Genomic DNA, 22591 nt, shown 5'->3' on the forward strand with positions numbered 1-22591 from the left:
TGCTGCTATGGAAGGAGCAGCAGATTTTGACTAGCCGCAGAAGTTCTCTCTTAAGCGATCCTTGCAGATCCTTACAGATGGACTGAATGGCGTTGCGGGGGGGCTCAGGATTTCACAGTGCTAAAACTGTCCACAGCAGGCCACCTAAACACTGAACACATCTAATGGAAAATAGCACAACTTTGCCACTTGTGCTCCCAGGGCATCTCAAAGTACTTGAAAACCAGAAGTACATCTTTACTATAGACTACTTTGACAACAGCTAGGCTGGATGCCTTGACTGAAAGTGCATATAAACATGATAGCTGTTCTCTCAGGATATTTCTCTTGCCTGTCACCAACACCTGTGTACCTCAGTATAATGTTGCTTATCTGTTGTCCAGTACCATGGCAAACTGTCCAGCATAACACCTAGTTCCTCTTGAGCAGATTGCAATGACCCCTTAATTTATATTGTGTGACACTGGTGCCAAGATGATTTGAAGTTCAGGTCATCCTGTTTATTATTGGGACAGATATTTCTGAGACAGTAGATCAAGAAGTTTCCCAGCACTGTTTTCAGCAGTGGAGGTATCACAATAAATAAGTCTGGCAAAGAATGTTCAACAGACCTTTTCTGTTCCAATGGGACTTACTATATAATGTTAATTACAAGAGTTTTCTCATTATATGTTTAGGTATGTATGCAAATCTCCATGAGGCTTCCATTTGTATTTACCTAGATCATCAAACTGTACCTTCAATGGGACTTTCATTATCTGAAATGGAATTCTACAGGACATAAGTATTTTTTCAGGTTTCAGAAACTGTGTAACTGTGACAAAGTCAAGACATACTCCTTGCAGTTTATGATGGCTCTTTGGAATTGCTTCTGTGAGTTGTAGGGGGAAGCAGAAAACAGTCACTGTAAACCCTGTATCGTGATCCATGTCAATATGAGGCAAAGGGAGAATTTTCAGGGCACACAACAGTCCTTCATGACTCCTAAAGCCTTTCTTACTCTCATTGCTCCTGTTCTGGAAGCAGATCACTACTCCTTGAGAAGAGGCATGCTGGAGTGGCCCAGTGGTGCTGTGAGATCTTTTTCCTTTAAAGGACAGAAATTCCCCTGAACTGACCACTTCAGAGCAACAACACAAAAAAAACCCCGACCATGAGAACTAGGTAAGTTTCCATTCCCAAACTGGCTGCGGAGGAGGAAGATTTTCCTGTTGCATTTATGCTGTTTTAATCAATTTCATGTTTTCTCCCGCTACAGAAGCAAATGGGCTGCTTCAGTGATTTAAACATTTACAGTGCCAGAGCAGCCGAGGCTGGTTGAATCATTTTAGCTTCCCCGCCCCCCCCCCCCCCGCCGCTGCCTTAGTTTCAGGCCACGTAAATAGATACAATAAGTCATTACTGAGATCACTGCAGTCTGGATCATTACCCAGAATACCATCTGCCAGTATTTTGTCAAGCTTCCTTCTATTAAAAAGCCATTAGATTACAGCTGATGTTCATTTATGGACAGCAGATAAATCAGTTCACTTGACAGATAAATAGGAACCCAAGTAACTATTTTTTAATTGTGTCTACTACCATACGTTGTCACTCATGATATATTTAGTCATTGATAATACTTCAGTTAAATATATCTTAAATCTGTTTGTCATGTCAATAGAAGAAAAAAACAGATGGCATCACTTGATAGGGCTTTGAGTTTACTGTAGGCTTATTTTTTTCATTGACATGCAATAAAGAATTCAATTTTAAAATATATACATATTATTAAAATGTAGCATGCATGCAGGTTTACTTCTGATATTTAGAGAACAATAACTGCTGTGTAAAGTTGGTGATACTTGAATTTGGAAGTGAAATTAAGAAGTAATGTATCTTTATAATGAAAAGAACTTTCACATACTGTTTGAAAGGTTTTTCTGCACATTTGTTGGAATAACTATTTTGAATATAGTGGACAACTAAAATATAGGATATTCCTATTTAACTGTGTATGTATGCTTAAACTGCATAATTTTCAGTTTTAACAGAATGAAAGAAAACGATGCTAAGTTTCAAACTCAAAGACTTTTATATCACCCTGGTTTTAGTTTTCATATCTTAGTGTGTTAAAAAATTCTATGAAGTGTCCTGAGGATAACTCTACTGGAAATTGAAGCACAGTTCATACAAGATCATACTACTCAGTTTGCTTTCTCAGTCCTGGCAGCCTGAACCAGAGATGCTCATGAGTCACCACAGAGTGCAACAATTGGTGTCTCCTCCAGGGCAGTATGTAAATTTACAAATAAGTCCATCATGTGATTAACATTTCTTAAGGATTTATGAGCTTAAAAAAATTAAATGTGGTTAACCTAAATACAACTGATAGAATAGAACTTCACAGTTCATACTTTCCATTATTCATCACTCTCTTTTGAAATATAATCTTCTGTGATTTTTTCTTTTTTTTCAGAAACATTCCAGGCATGAACTTATCCCAAAGTTGTTGGTTTTTTTGTTATTGCTTTTTTTTTGGTGGAAAATGTCAAGACATTTTACATTGCTGTTTCAGAATGTGGTAAAAAATAGAGATACATCCACACAGACACATGCATATTTTTCTTGGGGAGGGTCAGGGGGGGAAGACATGATCACACTTAAAACAAAAGGAGATGGCTGTACCAAGCACGACTGACATTTTTCACCTGATATGTGGCACATAAAAACCCTTAAGTAGGAATCTTCAGGAAAAATAATACTCATGTAAGCTGTTAAAAACTTGCAGATGAGCATTTTTCTGAGGAAGACAACTCACATAATACAAACTGTCATAGTACTTGCCACAGGCTAGGACTTTATCAGTTTTCTAATCATAAAGATGAAGGCCTGGATGAACATGGAGGATAACTTCTTTAAAGCAAGTTTTCCAAAAGAAGCCAGGGCATGTTAAAGGAATACTGCTGGAAAATATGTGCCATCCAGCATGTCTCTATTTTCAGAAGATTTTTCTTTCTGTGGGTAAAATCAGCCCCTTGGCCAGCCAAATTCTCATTATGACTATCTAGCTATTTCTGTAGACCCTTGCTGAAACGATCTTTTTTTTTTTTTTCTTTATTCTGTGGTCTCCCTGCCTCTCTAAATAGGCAAATGTAATTGCATTGCTCTGAAAAAGCACGTTCTTTCATGAGCCTTTGGAGACACATATACTTCCTTTCCCATCCACCTTATTCTGCATGGCTGCCTTACAGGTAATCGGTTTAGTGTGAAAGCCTGTGCATGTCTTTCTGGGGACATGCCAATACATGCAGTGTACACAGGGTCTGCATACTCTGAAGAGCATGTTCTAGCTGTCCCTGCCATTGTGCTTGTTGGGGCACGTGCAGAAAGTAGACAGATCTGGGCCGCAGTGTGGATATGGTCTTTTCTGTCCAGAATGCCACATGTAAATATTTCTTGCAGAAATATGTGAATAGCTTGCTTCATTTTCTTTCTTCTTCCACATCAGTGTCAAGATGTCCTAGCTGTTCCTCTGCTGTGATTGGCCATACCAAACTAAGTATTAATAAGGCATAGCATACATACAGATCAAAGATCCAAAGAATAAACAAATTTCTTAGTCCACATAAAATCTTCTCCCTCATCCAATGGGTTAGATGGGAAGAAAGACAGGTCTCAAACACCAGGACTTTCCAGGGATGTTGAACAAAGGGACAGGTGAGCTCTCAGGACCACCCCCCACAGCCCTTTTTCCTGCACAGATACATGAGAATATGAGCTGCTCAACTCATCTGTTTTCATCTGTTGATATTTCATATACATTAGAAAATCACAACTCATATAACTTTAGAAAACAATGTCAGAGAAACGGAAATCTTGCCAGAATATGAAGGAACAAGCAAAAGAAAAGAAAAATCCCATGACTGAAGGTCTCCTTTAAGGAATTGAGAAGGATTCAAGGTGGGAATCCATGACCACTGTCTGCAGCGGTGTACAGTAACTCTACAGCCTAACAATGTTGTTACCCAAAGTGGACATACTTTGAGAAGTGTGTTTTCACACTCTACATGCTTAAAGTGTAATACTTAAGGAGGACATTGGATGTTGACATTTTAATCAACAAAAATTTACGTAATTATGACAGAAAGTTAAGACAGGTAAGCTGTAAAAGATAAAATTTTCAGAAGCAGCTCATCTGACATTCTCTTTTCATAAGGATAATGATAACTCAAAAGCAAGTCTCAAGTTTAAGCAATAATACTTAAGGAACAATGTTTTAGTGATTAATCAGCAATACTCACAAGTCTAGTAAGCTGGCATTAAACAGTTGAATTTCAGTGTGATGTAAACTTGATTATTTTTATTGTTAAGGTTTGCTGCAAAAAAGTTTGGCTGAACCTTTAAACAAATTGTACATTTAATTTAAAGGTTTGAATTCACCATGTAAAAATACCTGGAACTTAGGCACTAGGTGAATCAGGTTTAAGTTAAGCACCTGGTACCAGTTTGACTTAAGAGCTAGCACTCTAACCTCTAAGACCAAGCCCTGCCTGTGTAGCCTGAACCATGAGGGACCCAAAATTAAAGGCTGATTGGCAAATGATTTTCTCAGTGCTGTAATGCTAGCATAGTTTCTGTAGATGTGAAACAGACCAAAAAATATTTTCCATATAGTGAAGTTGCGAGATTGACCTTCATAGTTCTCAGATAAAAAGGGCTTGATGTGATATAAAATTATGATTATTGACTAAAACCAAAAGTTTCTCAAGCAAGAAGCAATAACTTCTTGGTGTCCTCATTCCTAAGGTTGTAAATAAAGCCAGAGAAGTATCTGGTAATCCAGCTTCAAGGAAAATAAAAAGTATAACTGAAGAGTGGCCCACTTCTACATGCTTCATTATGCAAACTGACAAAATTTCAGGGTTTGTTTTGTTTTGTTTTTAACTGGGAAGTTATTATGAAAATGTAAGCACAGGACTAATATTCAGAAAAAGGGTAAGAAAAAAGCAGAAAATACATGCGCTTTATCTGCAGCACTCATCACAAAGTCAAGCTTCACTTGCCTTGTTCTTGCCTACAGCCCCTTGGAGCTTGTGTTGATCTGCAGTTTAGGAGCGGGGTGAGCATCAGAGAAGATCAAAGAGACACAGCCTTGGAATCAGCAGTGGAACAGTAGACTATCTACCAAATTGGCCCTTTGTTCACCTCAAATAATTGGATGTCTTATTCCTGCAGACTTATTTGTGAGTCTTTGGACTGTCTCCTTTAAAAAAAAAAAAAAAATTGCCTCTAATTAACCACTTAGGCAGCTCTCCAAGCTTTCTTCAAAACATCAGACTTTTGTGCACACCGCTCCCCCCGCCCCCCAAATCTGAACTTGCCCTAGGTAGGATAACAATTACAAGATATATTGGACCTCATATGCATTTAGACCTTAACTTACATGGAAGAACAGGTTTGGGAAAACAGCTAAAAATGGTTTTGATTGTTTCCATAATACATTAAAGGGATTTTGTTCAGCTTTTTCTGAATCATTGGTTGGTGTCAGTTAGAGAACAGGAACACTCTGCTGGTCACTGGTTGGTTCTTCTTCATGCTGTACCAACACTTCTGCAGTCACAGGTCTAGATGTCCTGTTGCAAACTGGTACAGGATTGTCCCCTGGAGTACATTATCTAGGGCTTTCTCCATTTCACACAACTACTTTCCATTACTATTTACCAGTTCAGTTACCTTCATACGAAGGTTTTTCGTTTTTTTTCTAACTGGCAGGATAAAGCTTTATTTCCCTTTTCTGAATTTTCTGAGACACTCGATCTCCCTTGTTATTAACTGAAAATCATGCAAACAAACCACATGCATTTATCCAGGCTGTCATCCAACCCGATTCTCCCAAGTTTCCTGTTTCTCAGCCCTTTGCTTTAAACCTTAGACCACACTGCCTAGTCCAAAATCTATTTAAAAAATCACTTATGTATAAATAAGCTTTAGAGTGGTTGTAGGATTTTGAAAATCCCAGGTATGAAAATCAATAACCAACATTCTGTCTTGGTCTTTTGTAAATCCAGGAGCCTTTTGCAAATATAATCCAGGTTTTGCTCATCCAAATTTTGCTTGGGATACATACAAGCAGGCGCTTTGTGCTAGCCTATCCTCTGTTTAAAGTAAGAAAAAACAAGATGTGTTAAAGTTGTCACTGTAGGCTTTTGGAAGAAACTGGTAATTCAGACAGATTATTGTATAGGAAATACTCGCTGAATATCTTGTTATGCTCTCACCCTATTACTTGTAGGGTATTGGTTGATATTGGTAATATTTACAATAAGAATTCACTTTTTCTGCCTTATTTCCATAAAAGATGAGAATCTATCCTTTCCACCACCACTTTAATATTACTCAGGGAAGCAAGAAAAACATCTACCCCTTTGGATGACTTTGTTATTTAAAAATAAATCTTTATTTCTTGCAACACTAGATACTTTCTGTTTCAGGACTAATTCTTCCAGGTCTGCCATTACTCCTGGACAATTCATTACTCATTTATGTCATTAGGGATCTCTACCTTTCATGCAACAGGCACCTGCAGGCCTTGTTTAAGCAGCACCCAGATCTGTGGGCATTGTTCTAGGAGGTTCGTTTGGGTTTTTTTCCCGAAAAACTGGGCAGCTGCAGGAAGTCATATGATCAGTGGCCCAACAGTTAGAGCAGTGCTCTCTGAATTGGTATTGCACTAGAGATCCTCTAACACAAGTCTGGAGGCTGCTGCCAGGCAGGCCTCGATGACCCTGGGCACCACTGAATTTCTGTTAAGCTTGCACAAGAGTAGTGGTATTTCCCCACTCTCTTTCAAAATACTAGTTCGTGCAAGTCCCTTTTACTTCCTTGTGTTTGACCAGCTCTTGCCAGGCAGGGAATTCAGTCCTGCTTATTACAAGTTCAGTCCTGGCGCTCTGGGCTTTTACCTGAAGCTCGGGCACAGGCCAGCTCTCACTGCATTTCTGTAGCAGGTGGTTTGAGGACAACTGCTGATAAGCACGTTCTCAGTGCTGGTTTGATAACACTGTGCTGAGTGCTGCCTGGGTGTCACACTGGCTGCTGAGCTGTATGTGGAGGAAAGGTCAGAGCAAGTGGAATTGGCGTAACCCTGACCCAGACCTGGGTAAACAGTGCATCAAAAAGCGCTGCCAACCTAGGGAAGACCTACCAAGTATGTAGTCCATGGCATAAAAACAAACAGTATTACCAGGACCTGTGATCACATGTACTGACCGAAGTACTGCTGTTTGTGTTGTGGGCCCTCTATTTGTAAGGACTACAGATTTTGTTATTTTTAACTGACTCTTGTGAAACTGACTGGCAATTCTTCTTTTTTCTTTTTTTTTTTTTAAATTCTGGGCACAACGTAGTCAAACATTACATTCCTTTACTCCTTACCCTCAAACACACATGCACACCCAGACATCAAAAGATGTCTCATGCCCTTCATATGTTGAGGGGTTGATTGTCTAAAGAGTTCTGCTCCCATGCAGGTAACTTCATAAATGACCAGATTCCCAGAAGAGCCTGCCCTGACAGTTTTGTGAACTGGAAGTAAATGGGACTGAAATTCTGCCATTAGAGTTTTGGGGGCTTTCTAAGTATGCAAAACCTGAGAGCTTTGCTTATTGCTCCATCAAACAGAGGCTAAGCCACAATCAACAATATCTGGAGATCGTGTAAGAAGAACCTGGGTTTCAGGTGACGGGCATTACAGAAAACTCCTTAGACTTATTCATTGTCTTCCTTAATATGGGCTAATGCTGCTTGCTTGTCCTGGAACGGTAGTAGGCTCTGGACCTGTCCCTTTTCTGGCTTATGTACTGCCAGGCCTAGCTTGAGTTTCTCCTAATCTGCAGCCCAGAACATGTGGAAATCTCATCAGACATGTTAAATCCTTGTCCCTTCCAGTGGGAAGTGAATGCCCTTCCCTTTGAGCTCTCCCTATGACTACTGAATGCCTTGTTCAGGGCAGAAAATTTTTGATGTTGTGGGTTTTTTTTTTACTGAAGAGATAAAGTGAAGCTTACGCCTAGCCAACAAAAAGTACTTGCTTGTACGAACCAGGACCTGACCTGACTGACTGTCTTCTGCTGGTTTTGGTAAGTAAAAAGACATGTGTATGTGTTACTTTGAACAAATGAGACATCCCCAGGTACTCATGCTATAGGGTTATTTTTGTTAGACTGGGCAGAACTGTGCAGTTCACCGTGGAAGGACACATGCATCTTGTTGCTAGCCAATATTTACGCAGGAAAAGACCTGATCATTTCAAAATTGCTGGTGGCTGGACCAATTGTGATTTTTCAAGACAGAAGAAAAGTTTTGAAAGAATGTGGATGTGCACAGCATAATAAAGTTGAAAATGGAAGATACTAAGACATCTTTGTAAATCAAAACCCTAAAACTCTACAAACCTACCCTAGTCTGTTTGGCACTCTGTGAGGACAGAAATAACATGTTCAGTTCATCCAGAGCTCAGTTTTTCTCTTGTTTAATAATAGCCTTATTTGAGAGGAAACTCCTGCCTTCCTTAATATACCAAATAAGTGCTAAATGCTAAATGAAACCTGAGGCAGGTGTAAATTTACCCTGCCACTGGCACTGCAGGCACAAAAGGACTCTGATTCCTATGCTAGTGTTTCCAGCACAGTATTGCTGAGGCTTTGGCTGTGGAGCTGCCTCTGCAGAGACATATAAAAAGAGGTTTTATTTTTTAATTTCTTCTTACATAAAGGTTCTGGATACAATGCAAGGTATGTGCTATTAGGAAAGGCTTGGGCTATCCTTTAGGGGGAAGGGGGCAGTAGTAAGTATCTTTTTGGCTTATGGTTTCTTCCAAAATCTGAAAGAGCATATTGGTTATACCAGATCAATTTCAGACATGTCAACATGTTGGCTAGGACCAAGAAATTTAAAGAAGGTAGGAACTTTTATTTTTCTTCTTATACATGTCCCCTAGCATATTTCTACTGCATTCTGTAGCAGAAATGTTTTTTTAGTCTCTTGCTCAAGTGTGTTGGTACTTTCAGTATTGATGATCCCTTCTGCACTGTAAAGGGAGCTAAAATAACAGTCTTTAAGAGAACATTTGGCATTCAAGCATAAACTCAGATACCCCACAACAAAGTTGATAGTCACTTATCCCTATGCTCCAGACTGACTGCCCTCAAAATTCTTCAGCTTAAAGCTGTGATGGTCAGGGCCTGGGGTGTATCACAGACTTTCTGGCTTTGTCCTCAGGGTTATTGCAACACTTGTGCTGTGCAGTGCAGGGACAATGAGATGGTGGGAAAGGGCTCTCAGATCTGGGGTACGACTGCTTTGTAACTGGTACTTAAGTTTGGAAATCATGTCACGTGAGGAGACCCAGTAATGTGGCTACAGTTAAATGATTGCTTTACCTCTTACATAATAAGTTGTAAGTGGGCTACTCTGAGAGATAGTCTGCTTGCTGGCTCTAGAGGGTTCCTGAAGGGCCTTCAGAAATCTTGCTTTGCATGAGCTAATATTCCCAATAAGTGCACAGGAAAACCTGAGCACAGAATCAATCACTGAGGACTTTGTCAAGGTTAAACAGTCAATTAGTTGTAGTGATTACATCTCATCTCTTCATTCCTGAACAATTAGAGAATCACACTGCCTTGCAGAATAATTCCTATGCCTTCCCTTTATTCCTCCATGCTATTTTCCCACAGACCTCCTTGAAAGCTCAAGGGTGGACATGCTGTTTTTCCCGTCTGGAGTCAACACCCGCAAAGAGCCAGCTGTGTATTTGATTTCTGTAGTTGCTCTCAGGCAGTTAGTAGTTGTTTAGCCTGAAAAGCCAAATTGCTCTGGGGCAAAGTAATCGGTCTCCATGCACGGTTTGCAACTAATTGTAGTACAGAAGCCTGGAGTGCTGGATGTCTCTTTCCAATATTGTGATACTCAAACAAGTAGGATATGTTTGAGACATGCCAGCTTCTTAACCCCAAGAGTCTACATGATAAACATTCTATAGCAGGTTAGAACATGCAAAGAAATGTCCCGCCCTCCCCTTATGGCATAGTGTTTCCACGCTCGCAGGACAGTGAATTTTTATAGTATCACACATCTGTAATAGAGAAGGGATTTTTTTTTTTTTTCTCTGTTGTCCAAAGGCAGTAAAAGAAGTCAGAAGGTAAAAACATTCAGATTTGTGCGCTCAAATTGAGGCTTCTGCCTTTTCTTTAGCTGGCTAAACTCCATGGTCTGCTTTTTGGAGATTCTCAGCATTGATTTGTTAATGTATGTTTTCAGGAGGAAAAAAGGAAGGAAATGCACAGCTGAGATGATTGTTCATTCTTCCACCTAATTTGGGAAGTCCTAGGCTGTGGGTTTTACAACCTCTCAAGTCCAGCTCTATGAGCGGACCCACCTTTAAGAGATGTGTTAGTTTTGTCATGTTGGGGTTGATTTATGAGAGAAGGTTCTAAATCTGGCTTAGTTTAGGGATTCTGAAATAGAAAGGTATAACAGTCTGAAAAACTGTGTGATATAAATACCAAGGAGAGAGGGGGCAGAGGAAAGGGAATATTTAGGATGGTAGGCAGGATAAATATAAGCAAAGTAAAATTGAGATGGAACTTCATAAGAAAAATCCTGGAATTAAAATGTGTTCAACTGAATTGCAAGTATAGTTACATAATCCTAGCTCTTTAGTACACTCAACATTAGATTAGAAATACACCTGAAATTTAACTATATATCTATATGTTTCATCTTTAGAATCGATTTAAAGAATCTGCCTACACTTTCTGTGTTTGTCCTCTCTTTCTCCATTGCCTTTTAAAGCAGTTCTCACTGCAATAGCAGAAAGGAGGTTGGGGGGAAACCTACTGAGGCAGGGAAGGGGTTTGTGTGGCCTATGTACCTGTTCTGAGCACAACCTCAGGAGGCCAGTCCTCTTTCTTTAGCAGATCACTGTGAGCACATTCCCATGTAAATAGGTAGGATTTCCTGGGAACAAATCCTTACAAAGCTTTTCTTTTACGCCCTCTGCTAAAACAATGTTTCCACGTATCCTTACAGCTATCTGAACCTAAACTAGATTTTCAGATACCCAAACCTAGCCGAACACGAGTGAAAGTGGCATCACTCCTTCTCCCTCTGCCATGTAGGAAGCACTCCTAGGTCATTATATTACAAAGCTAAACATCCCACATGGTTTTCCTGTGTGTCTACTAAACCAAATCTATATTTTATAGTGGTGGGGGTTTGGCTTTTCTGCTTTGTAACTATTGGGGGCAATAGAACTTAAGTTCTCTCCAATACCATTGTGCTGTCCAGTGGGTTTTTTTGTTGTTGTTTTTTTTTATTATTTCAGTTGTCTTCAAATAGTGGCTTTAAGCACAGGGCAGAAGGTAAATGTGGGTCCTTTCCAGCTTTGGATTGCCAGCAGATTTGCTAGACCTGAGCAATTATTTTTTTTATTTTTTTTTTTAGTTATTAAAGCTGGCAGGGAGGATTAGCCATTACCAGGATTTCATATAATACTTCTATTCCCTTACTGCCAGTTGCTAACAGCACATGGAGCAAATCCTAGGTGGCCTGGCTTCTGGAAGCTGCAGGCTGAATTAGTTGAAAAAGACTTGAGACACATTGCCCAAATGTGAGGCTTTTTTTAGATGGTAAGTCATCCTGCAGCTTAAAACTAGAAATGAATCCAAACAAACATCCTTGAACTTGAGAGGAAATATGGATGCAAGCTTTGAAACTAATATTTTTCTCTACTGGAAAAGAACCCCCTAATTTTCTATTTATCCCATTCCTCTTTTCCCTAACAAAGCAGTATTTTTCTGATCATGTGAATTTTATTTACTGACTACCAAGTAATTACATGGTGAGTAATTGGATGGCTTCACAGGACTGGAAATGGAATACTGACTGCTTAACCTGTAGGTGAATATTTCAGCTCTGTGCTACCCCAGCAGTGAGTGCAGATTGGTCTCACACATCTGCTGCATGCCATGTGGTGGGATTCAGCCCAGTGAAGTCAGGTGTGTGCATAGCAAGTAACCACTAGCTCTATTGGCAGCCTTGGGAAAGGAGCAAGGACAAAATGGGTCTTAAGAAGAATGTCCCTCTAACTTTTATCATTGTCTGGATAGACTGTATCTATGGCTATCTGGAGAACATAGAAGTACTTGTAGTAATCCAAATCTCAATTTGTTCATGCTGAGTACCTGCCGAGCTCTGTTATCTTTCACTAACACTAGGTGAAAATTAAAAATTTGATTTAGCAGCAGGATTTTAAGTAACTGCCTAAATCACTGCTGGAAAAGTAAATATGATTTTAAAAGAAAACGTTGTAGTACAGAAACTGCCAGAAGGAATCAGTACACACCACCACTTTAGTTGGGAGAGGGGAATAATTCCTGCCATTTCACAGCAGTGGATCTTTTCTTTCTGAACCAGCAGCAGTTGATTACTTACCCTGAGCTGTTGTAAACTGCACCAGGTCCCACTAATATGCCTGGCTTTTTGCTTAAGAAGGAATGGTGAAAAAATGCAGCCCAGCTGTTACAATATAGAAACTTACAACATGAGCAAAGCTTGTGAAAAGAAGCCCAGCACAGAGAGAGCTTTTATTCATATGGATAAAGTTTTTTCTCTTACTTTTTTTTTTTAAATCCCATGGAACTTTTTCCTCCTATAGCTTTTGTAAATCTTCTTCCCCTTGTTGCTGGGAGATTTAAAACAAACAGCCAAACAACCAAGAGTATTTAATGAACTCTGAATTGCCTTGCTATTAACTGAGAGAATTTCTAGGTTTCCCACTTCCCCAATTGGCCTAAAAACACAAAAATAACCTCATCTTCTTATAATCCTATTTCACAACTCGTTTTTCACTGCTCAATTCCACCCTAGACTGGATTTTCTTTCTTCTTAGCTCTCATTTTTCCCCTACCACACATGTATCCACTCTTCTTCTCTCTCACAAACAAGCTTGCTCACACACCCCCACACATCCACACTCACATACATCAGGAGTGGTTTACAGCTCAATTTCAAAGATGTTTCTTAAAAAAAAAAAAATAAATTTTTTTTTCATTGTTTCTGATGTGGAGCATAACTAACAAAACAAAGGAAACCAGAGTGGGCAGTAAAACCCTTGTGGTCTGCAAGCTCAGTTGTGGGAAATGTGGTGTTAATTTTTCTTATTTTAAAATCCACTAATGCCTCTCACAGAACTTGAAAGAACATTTTGTTTATTTAAAAAATAAAAAAAATAATCTGATGACTTCGTTATATGGGATTTATTTGCGTTCTTTCTTTTTCTTAACTAGGAAAGTTTGTAGGAAAACAGGATATTTGTCTCTGAAGAGGTTGTCTGCTACTTATTTCCCACATAAACTTCCTGCTGTTGCTACTTCAGAAACTACTGTCTAATTCGCTTGTGTCCCAGCCCTTTAGCTCTACCACTGTGCACCTGGTCCCCAAAACATGGGCTTTTGAAATGACTTTGCCCTCTCATAACCCCTCTGCCCCTAATTTCTTTAGCATCCACTGATTGGGGCACCTCTCAAGTTTGCCCTCACTCATCTTTAATAGCTATTTTGTTCCCATCTGTCCCTCAAATTTCCCTGTTTCCTCTCATGCCATTATTCATAGTACCTAGACTTGAATCATCACCATCTTCTGCTGTAGCCTGTGGGAAGGAGCTCCTTCCTTTTGGGGATGCTTTGGCACTCAATGCACACAGAAAACACCCACAGCCTTGCAAATCTCCCTGGAAATTTGATTTCCTGTTTTTCTTTGACTTTGTATTCAATCCTTTCATCCTTACATTAGCACACTTGTTATGACCTTCCTTTCTTCAGTTTAACTGTTCTCTATGGAGTGCGGTAATACCATGCCAAAAGCTTTTTTTTTTTTAATGTGATAAAATGCCATTTTCTTCAATCAGGGCAGATTACACAGTCAGCTGTGTATTAAAAGGTCAATGTACAAAAACCTTATAAAAGTATTGATCAGCCTGGAAGCTGGTGGTATTTTTGTAATGTCCTGGTGACACAATGATTAAACTGATTAAGCCATAAACGATGAGGACATCCACTTCAGTCAGTTCAGCTCCTGGAATAGCCCTCCAGCGCTCAGTCTCCCAGTGTTCTGGATAAATGTGCTTGGAGTTCGTTGTAAAACCCCAGGTCAACGGACTGCCGAGTACTCAAACAAAGCAAAATGTTCTGACTGCGTACAAACCAGCCCTCCCACCTGTGCTGCCATAGGTGAACTCATGGCAGGGAAATGCGAGCAACTGGCAGACCTACAGCAGATGCCATTTTAATTGGTCTGTGATGAAGGTGAGCTGTTCCTTCTCACTGGTGACACGCTTTCCCCCCCTGCCTGGCAATTTGACTGGCTCTCTGGACTATTTATTATTATCCAGATTGTCTCAGGTCTGATATAGTTTGATTTGGAAGAAGTTTCCAGCTAGCTCTTGCTAGAAAATAATCACAGTGCAACAGTTTCAAAGAGAAAGCCTGAATGTGTCCAGCACTAACCACTAGGGCTACACTAATGGCTCTAACAAACTTAGCTAAACCTTGAGACTGTTTGGAGAGGGGAATGAGTGTGTGGGAGGGTGGCAGCAGCTGGCTTATTAAGTGTGTCACACCAGGAGCACTGCACACCAGCATTCTGTGATCTGGGAGGTGTGCCAGGACGCAGGGCCAAAACTTAGCCCTAACTGTTTACGGCCCTGATTACCTGGGAGATGCTCCTTGTTTGGAGTGTCACATACCCAGAGCTGGTGACGAGGGAGCCGGAATGGGAATGCGTCAGGACGACGTTTGTGGCAGCACACTCTGTATCACATCCTGTGTTGGCTAACTTGCTAGGCAACCTCTGAATGCAGGCTTTCTCAAGTATTCAGGAGGAGGTGAGCTGATCTCCTTTTGAGCAGGGCTAGAACAGAGCAGCTCTGATCCTGAATCATTATTCTGTTGCTGATTAATTAACAATGGGAACAGTTTATTCATTAATGGAACTTGTCTCTCTTCTCTGCTTTAATTTGGGAAAAGCAATTAAGTACTGAGGTTGATGAACCAGAGTGTAAATACACAAACATCTAGCCCCAAAGCCTTGTGGCTTGCTTTGTATAAGGCGAACATTAACACACCTGTAATGTAAACTTCTTGCAACTCTCCTGCTAGAGCTTTTTGGGATAAGGCTATGGAGAATGAACACCCACAGTGCAGTGTTGGCACCCACATGCTACAGAAGTTGGGCACTGGGCCAAAATCAGCGTGCAGATGCTGCTGGTGCATCAGGCCCTACATGGATTTAGCAGTTGCTATGCATCTTTGCAAGTAGCAATGGGGCACAACAACCTTGTGTGGAAAGGATTTCCTTCTCATCTTTTACCTTTATAAAAGCCCTCTTTGAAAGTGCAGCTACTCATACTTGCTGCCGTAGCAGAGAGGATTTGTTGCTGCGTATGTAAGGTTCACTAGATCCATCACTGACATATGTCTGCCTTCTGGACGGAAGGCAGCAGCTTTTATTACTGTTTCCTCTGTGCTTTACGGCATTGTGGTCCCTTGCCCCTCTCCAATTCCTAGCACTCAGTATGGATGAGAAAAACACTGCCAGGTGAATGAGCAATTGGTGGTATCCTGCCCAGGCAGTTTAAGTTGCACGTGATTGAAATCTGTAATGATTTCCACCCTTCTGGGGCTCACCTGGCCAGCTATAGGCAAAAAGTGATTCTAGGTTTGGGAGATCTTGGCAGCTGGAAGGATAAGCTGTTGAATGGTCATTAACTGATGCAGGCAGACAGTTGACTCTTAGAAGCTCTAAAACAAAAGGAAAAGCAACTCAGAGGGGAGCGAGATGTGTGTTTTTCTTTGAATTTATTCTTCAGCTACTGTTTCTTGTCATGGCCCACTGATTCTGTAGCTAATTTTGTAGTAGCAATTCTGTAGTTAATTTGCAAACTCGGGTCTCATTTTTCCAGGAATGAGTTCAATCATTTAGACTTTGTCTCGGACTCTCATGTGACAGATTAAGCACCTGCGTTGTAGTTATGACCAGGCATTTTCTTTTCCCAAGCACTTTTCTTGGCTCTTTTTCATTGATGCCAGGAAGAGTTTAGCAGCAGCCAAGGGGAGTTAATGACTTAGCTACTAACCTACTTTCTTCTTCAGTCCCTGGTGAGATGAGCTTGTGAAACTGCAGACTTGTTTCACTGTTACATATTAATTGTCAGGGTGTGATAGCACCTAGAAGAGAAGATGAGAATACAAGCTAGGCCTCTACCAGTAAAATGCCCTCCTTCCTTGCTGGGCAAACCATGTGTGACAAAGGGAAAGAAGTAAGGCAGAAAGAGATGGAGGTAAAGAGGGAAACAGCAACAAAGATGGGGGCAGATATTAAATATCCAGGTCTTCCAGTCTCATCCATGAGCTTGCTCTTTCTCTTCAGCCCTTTTAGAGACGATCTTGCTGGCAATCAAATTGGAAATGGAGGCCAAAGCCTGAGCATGCAGTGGGACAAAATGGCAGCTTGAAACCTCAAGACACTTCTCCTCTCTCCTGCAGAGAAGAATTTTCATAGGACTGCTGACAGGAGGATGGATATGGATTAGCCTCAGAAAGCCTATGTGGAAGGTAGCAGATAATGAAGGATCTGAATCTCAGTGACACTTCTGTCACTGACACAGCTCAGAGAAAGACGGAGTGTTTAATTACAGAGGGTTTCAATTACACAAGTTGCTGGTGCAACACCTAGTCAAAAGCCTGTATGGAATAGGTCCTCCAAGTGGCTGAGCATACTTTCAAGACAAGATATTAAGGATAGATGAAACATGAATCAAAACTGTCTTTGGTGAAGATGCACTACAGGACCATCTTGCTAAGAAGAAGCTGAAGTTTGTAAATGGGCAAAGGGAGCATTGACTTTGCTCTCTCTGAGACCCCCACCACAAATTAGTTTGACTTGCGACAGCCACAAGCTGAAGTAATAAAACTTAAACCCAACCCTGCATGTGGTCTGTGAATGCCTCTCTTCTGCCAGACAAAATGCTTTCAGGTGTCTTTCTTTACTGAGGCAGTTGACTATTGAAAGACAAAGGAAACAAAAGGAAAGGAAAGGAAAGGAAAGGAAAGGAAAGGAAAGGAAAGGAAAGGAAAGGAAAGGAAAGGAAAGGAAAGGAAAGGAAAGGAAAGGAAAGGAAAGGAAAGGAAAGGAAAGGAAAGGAAAGGAAAGGAAAGGAAAGGAAAGGAAAGGAGGTGACATCCTTTGCATAGGTGAATAAGATGTTCCTCTTCACTTGGATTTTATGACTCCTCTTCCCATCCTCTCTGGTGTTTGTGCAGCAGACAGCATCAAAGCTGCCTGCTGACTCGTACACTGAAAACCCACTGTGTGGAATAAGCAGAGGGAATGAGCAAAGGGAAACTTGAGGTGTAACTGGGCAGTTGGACTTGAGGAAAATTAAGAATAAATGCTTGTCATAGAGCCTGCATGTTAATGGCCAGCCAGAGTTCAGAAAATAGCAAGCTCAACAGTCTGATCAAGTGTGACAAACTCCTCTTTAAGAGGGGAATTCAAGGCCTTACTTTCTCAGGACCAGATCCAGACCAGGATTTAGGCATTGTGACATTCAGTACAGCAGTTCCTCCCCCCTGCAATTCAGAAGCTTGGTTGCAGCACAGGAATGCACAGGGCTGACTTCCTATCATTACGTAATGAACTTAGGTGTCTAAGAATAGCAGTCACACCGAATGGAGGGGATGAGAGAAAGTCTAATCCAGCCAACTGGCAGTGCTGATGAAACCAGGGAATCTTATGCTTTCTATATTGACTAGATTTAGAGAGTGATCTCAGAGGTGGCATTACTGAAATGGAGATTCAGCTTCTGAAACTGCTTCAGGCAGGTAAGTGCTTGGCCTGTGTTTTTTGGGTAAGCACCGCTATTTTCTCATAAAACTTATTCAAAGGAGGAGGAACCACTTTTGCTTCGTGGCTAGATAACTCATTCAGGAAGTGTTGAAGATGGGTATAGACCTTCTGCCTGCAATGATGCCATAAATAACTCTCATATAGGAAAATTTTCAGCATTTCTCGAGGCTGAGTCAATGTGCACAATGTCCACAGATTCACTGGAAAGCAAGCAGGAATACAGTATGATTGAACAGTACAATGATTGCACCTTGAAACAGTAGATTGTTCATAGTTTTCAATGATTTACTTTTTCCACTCATTTTGAAGGTAGTGGCTATACATTCATACAACTTCATGCGAAAATATGGATGGGAAGCTACCAGGTGCTGGTATACAAATAGCTAACAGGTTCAAGATGACTTCTTCAAGGACAGGTTCCCACTCTGAGTCTTAGAGTGAAGGATAAGAGTGCTGGTTTGTCAACTTATATAGCACTAATAGGACCCCACTGATGGCTCTAGTGGCCTAAAATAAGACAGATTAAGGAACAGATAACATATGACATAAAATGGCTTAGTTATGTCTGTTCCTTCAAGCAGGCAATAGGACAAAGGAGAATTCAACAGAAGAGCAGCAGACTGGTGTACAGCTTGGTTGCAACAGTCAAATAATAGACTGAAAACCGTCACACCCTCAAGACGTGTCATTTTGTTCTAAGTGTGTTGCGGGCCTTTTTCTGTGCCCAGAAGCAGGATCTGCAGAGGCATATTACATTTCTTTTCCATGTCCTCCCCTCTTCTCACTTTTACCTGAGGGGTGATACAGATACTTGATCGTTATGATTTCCAATGACTCATACTCAGCAACACAAAGTTAAATTGATTACCAAACCATCCTCCAGGAAATACCGGTGGGTATCCTCAGGAATTTAGGTTAGGTTCAGGTAAACATCTCTCACACTGGTTCTTCTGATGACGGGAGCAATTTGGTCCTTCCTGCTTTCTGTTTCTAACAACAAAAGTCCTGTTCTCAGTTAAATAAAAAAAGTATATACTTGGTAATAAAAAAAAAAAAAAAACAACAAAAAAAACCCCAACAAAACCCTCCACCAGAAAATATAATGATATACCAGAAAAACCATTTATGCATTAAAAGCTCTTCTCAATTTTCCAGAAGGCATCCGAAGCTCATTAAAAGAGACTTTATTTTAGTGTGGTTGTGGTTTTCATTTTCTCTCTTCTTAAAACAGCGTCTGTCACAGACAAATCACTTTCTCTGGCATTTTCAAGCACATATTTCCTAGCAGTCATGCTAATACCATCACAGGAGGGAAGCATTTAACTATTGCTGTTTCACCTCTGCCTCAGCAGTGAGCAATTCTGTCTTGCAATTGCCATTGATTATAACTTCTGCAGTAGGGAAATGTAGCCACAATACAGCCCTTCACTTAAATAATAAAAGCAATGAACTTACCCAATGACTAATTTCTGCACTATGCAAACCTATTTCTCCGCTTGGTTGAGTTGGTGGAATACAAAGAGACCTTCAAGTCAAGTACTAATGATGTACCCAAGATGCATGAAGTTGTTGCAGGCTATGTTGAGGATCAGACAGGAATAAGGGGCAGAACTATTTCTCAGTGATGGTGTGTTTAGACCAAGCTGGTTCATTTTATCTGCAATCTGCCTCCGGTGTCTGGGCACTAATATGTGGTGGCCTTATCCAGAGTGCTTGCTATGTAACAGTCTTACCCAAAATGTTTTCAAGTTAGTGCAAGACTTCTCCTTGCTTCTAACAGGTTTTGTGTAAGGCCCTGATTTGAACACACATGGAAAGCCTCAATTATAGCCTTCATCTCCCTGCTTTGAAAATGCAGCCTGGCCACCCAGCATGAAGGCTTCTTCAGTGCCAACAGCTGGATGTTTTTTATTGTTGTATCCTTTACAGGCAGTGTCACTCAGTGAATTCTGATTTAGCGAGGTACTTAAAATACATTCTTAATTTTAAGTCAGCTTATGGGTCTGTGTAAATCAGAGGGACTACTTCGGTGTTTAAAATCAGGCAGGTTCTCACCCAAGTCCTAAAAAATACAGAGTCAGAATAGTCATACCCACATCTAGCAATCCTCCTTGTTACTACCACTGCAAACTAATACTGTATTATTGGGGAATGAAGATGGGGCACTTTTCTCTCTGAGACATTCTGTTGAAGGAGCTGAAACAAAGCACACACTCACTTGGCAGAGGAAAGGAAGAAAGAGATGGCCTTCAAGTAGGAATAGCTGACAGGACTGATGTGGAGATAGCCACTGGTGGAAAAAAGGCCGTTGATGGAGAGGAATTGGTTGAAGAGGACCAGCAGTCCCAGGACACAAACCTCTGCCTGAGTTTTTGCTATGGATGCAGAAAGTTGATGGGAGACTGGAGCTGAATTCCATTCTGCTACTATAGCATGTCTGACATGTTGTCTGGTGGCATCACACTTAATGCTTTCTTCATGTGTCTCCTGAGCTGAGAAGGTGTAGCAGCATTGTCAAGAGAGTCTACCAGGTGTACATGGACTTGGTGTGCTTTCTAGGCACAGCAGGGTGAGACTTTGTAGGACATTGAAGCTGGCCTGCTATCTCATCACTTTTTACAAGAGGTGAGCTTGTTATTTTATTAACTTTATTACTAGCTCGTTTAGCAAGTTGAGTCAGCTCACAAGTTAGACAAGCATCAGGATGGGTGCACAGGAAAGGGCAGCAGCTGTCCACAGCTGTGGCAGGGGGAGGGACTCTCTCTGCATCAGCAATTTGACAAGTGCAGCCCCTTCAAGGGGCAAGGTCACCATTTTTCATACCTCTTTCCCCAGCAGCACCACCTGTATTTTCAGGGCTTAATGACCTAGCCTGGTTCGTGTCATCCCTCCCTATGTAGGGAAGTGCAGCAGAAGGACTGAGACCCCAAGGATTATTGTGCAGATGAAGGAAGGTGGTTAGTGCAGCACTTGTGATGGATCCCAAATAGATGTTGAGAAACAAGGAACTCCTCATTTACTCTCTCTTCTTACAGAGCCCATGTCAAGTCACTTTGCGTTCATGAGACCTGTTTTCCTCTCTTTACAGGAAAACAATAGCTTTCTGCCTTTTAAAAGTATCGCAAGGCTAAATTCTTTATTTTCCAGAAAAAGTAGTTGGTTTCAGCTTCAGACCTATCAGTCATCCTAATGGTTGTTGTGCATGCACTTATTTTAAAAAAAAAAAGTATGAGACATGAGAAGACTGAAGGACAGTGCTCCAAAACAAATTTTAGTGGTTATTACTGTAGCAAATAGTTGGATTTGGTAAACATATGAACAAGACTTTTTTCTTCTCAGCACTTTTTTTTTTCCCCACAGAAGACTGTGAGCCACTCTTTATTAGGTGTAAATTGTGTATTACTGCATCAAGAGGATGATGTCGATTTACATGGGATGATGGCTTGGCTCACTCAAGCTTTGCTCCACTTTGCTGGACTACTTTGCAACTGTAAAGTGGCATCCTACTGATTTCTTCTGCAACCCTATTCCTCACATCTCCCAGGCCACGGTGTTTGTGTTTTGTGATTTTAAAGCGCAATGTCTTAATTATGGTCAGAGGAAAGACATAAGGAAAGGGAATGTCCTGATTTGTCTTTTAACTGCAGTTCTTACTGGTATTTATTTCAAAGTGTAATTACAGGAACGGAAATGACTATGCGAAAAATGGCCTTTTCCTACCAACAATCTCTGCTGCTTGTGTACATTTGAGTCAAATCTGCAGACCTTTGTTGACACAAGTTTTATTGCAAGTCATATTTATTTTCCAGTCTCTATTACAAAACAGCCTTGCAGCAAGGGCTGTCTTCAGGGAGAGGCGAGGGGTAAAGAGCCAGAGGGACCCGCCGTGCAAGTGGCTTTTGCCGGTCGCTTGGCTGGCGGCAGGCAGCCCTTGCTGCCCAAACTGTTAGCTTCTCCTGCCCCCTCGCGGAGGCGTGCGAGCACTGCCGGCCACTTCCTCGCCAAAATCCGCCCGGGGAAACAGCGAGGCGGGAGGGGCACGCGAGAGAGCTTCGAGATACAGCCGTGCTCCGGGGTAGCGTTTTGTAAAGGAATCGCTTTGACAGCCACGGGGAGACAGCGACCTAGTCCTGCACTGGAGGATCTCCCAGGCTCTTAGGAAAGGGAAGTTACTTCTGGAAAACTTGCTTCTCCAGGCTGTAGAAGGCGAATCTTCTGAAGAGGGTAGAACTGGTGAAAACTCGCAGTTTGTGTGTCGCGTTCAGATTTGAAGATAACTGTGTCCGAAAGCTTGATGGGAAGAGTGGTGTCTTCAGGAGCTAAGTGTGGAAGATCAGCTGAGCCTTTCTGCTTTACGGCTTCTCCCCGCCAGACAGGACAGGTCTCCCACCTCTGGTCGGCCTCTGTTTGTTGGCATGTCGCTGGACCCCGCTGCCGCCTGGTGCTCCCTATCCAATCCTCTTCTATCCAGGTGTCTCAGGCTAGACGTCTGTACTCCTGGCCTATGTCTCTCACTACACTGAGCTTTTAAACATTTTTTTGAATGCCTTAATTGAAAAAAATTATCAGGACAAACATCAAACAGCTCCTCAGAAACAGCATGGTGGTCAAAGGGTGAGAGACATTGCAATATCTAGGTTTTGCA

The sequence above is a fragment of the Buteo buteo genome, chromosome 6 (assembly GCF_964188355.1).
Source record: "Buteo buteo chromosome 6, bButBut1.hap1.1, whole genome shotgun sequence".
NCBI lineage: Eukaryota > Metazoa > Chordata > Aves > Accipitriformes > Accipitridae > Buteo > Buteo buteo.